General features: G+C 44.5%; 1 protein-coding gene across 3 annotated transcripts in view; it reads left to right on the plus strand.

Annotated features, from left to right (window-relative positions):
* Nucleotides 1-1504, plus strand: part of LOC101863508 — a 47005-nt gene that overhangs the window by 11404 nt on the left and 34097 nt on the right. Inside the window, exon 1 of one of the 3 annotated variants that reach the window (XM_035969551.1) lies at nucleotides 710-1346. The exons of the other annotated variants lie outside the window; for them this stretch is intronic. The gene's annotated coding sequence lies outside the window, so the exon portion shown is untranslated. Of the gene's footprint in view, nucleotides 1-709; nucleotides 1347-1504 lie in introns of those variants that run through there. 3 annotated transcript variants of the gene reach the window in all.

The following is a 1504-nucleotide window of genomic DNA, read 5'->3' on the forward strand; positions in this document are numbered from 1 at the left end:
GCTAGATCAGACCAGTAAAGAAAATGATAATTATTTTCTTCACGTGAATGGACCTTCGTTTGAGTGAGGAGCTATTTTTCACCCCATAAATTTGTCTGATGGTGCGGGCGGTGGAGATGCGAAGAATCCCTCACAAATAAATAGACAGCTGTCTAGAGGTCCTGACCTCGTCAGTATGAGCAGGCATAATTAACCCCATACGGGTCACGGGTGTGACAAGGCCGCCTTTCAGCAGCGCCGACTGACGAATCCGCCGCCAGAATGGCCTGCTGATAAGAGACGTAAAAATATCCCCCTTCCCAAAACAGACGGTGCTGGATTTAGAAACAATGCGCGAAAACGGGACGGTCCCACCCATAGACCTGACGCCTCTTCATACAAAAACACAAGTGTTGGTTATCGCTCGTTGCCCGACTCATCCTCGTAAACATTTATTTTAACTCTCAAGGAACGAGGGAAGGTAGAAGACTTTAACTCTTCACCAGCCGTTCCGGACATGCGCGCTCACGTGCCGTTTGGTCCTTTATCTTGGAATAGCTAGTGGCCCCATTCACTTTGTTCCTTCTCCCTGAATGTTATGTGTTACTATTGTGCTTGAGGTGAATCGTGCTAGGGTGAAGAGTCCCTTACGCAGCTCCTAGCCTCACGACGGCACGAACGTAGCTTGTGGTATTGTCAATGGGGTACATAAGAAGGCGGACCACACTAGGAGCCTCAGAGCTTCAGGGAAAGGGAAACTGCTGCTCGTCAGCTGACTGATCTGCCTACGCCGTCTTATTTCACGTGGAGTTTACTGATGTGGTATACTAATGATATTATATAGAAAAGGCATCTGATTTTCTCTTGCGGGCAGTTGTGAATAAAATTTATTGTGAGGCAGGATGAGTAATTGTTAAACGTATTCGATCTTTGCTGAATTCATTTTCTGAAGTGTTTTATGTCTTTTCTGAATTGAAGCCTTGGAGACGTTGCTGAGAATAACACGTTTAGCTGCTACGGCTACAACAAGAACATAATAGTGTTGATAGCTTGGGTTAGTTCACTTAGACTCTAGGTCTAAGATTTTGATTTGACACACGAAAATTAGGGGGGAAATCCCTCAAATGATTAATTCCAGAAACCTCGCTGTATTTAGGCACTTCTCCGGTCGTTGATTGATTAGATATTGGTTTCAGACACCGGAGGTATAGACATTGGTAACCAATTTGTGTCGTTCCATCATATAATTTACTTGAGCAAGTTAGGTTGAGAAGACTGTGTTCATCAGCAAAGTGAAACATGAATCTTATGCATTGAAAATTTCACAACTGAATGCTGTCATCCTGGACCTATTAGCATCTATCTTGGTGAGTTGGCTCTTAGTTGACCGTTCATTTCCCCAGAGGGGATTAGGTGTGTTTGTGTGTGTATGTATGTGTGTATGTGTGTGTATGCGTGGGAGGGGATGTGTGTGTGTGTGTGTGTGCGTGTGTGTCTGTGTTTGTGTATGTGTGTTTGTGTGTGT

The sequence above is a fragment of the Aplysia californica genome, unplaced genomic scaffold (genome assembly GCF_000002075.1).
Source record: "Aplysia californica isolate F4 #8 unplaced genomic scaffold, AplCal3.0 scaffold00154, whole genome shotgun sequence".
Lineage (NCBI taxonomy): Eukaryota > Metazoa > Mollusca > Gastropoda > Aplysiida > Aplysiidae > Aplysia > Aplysia californica.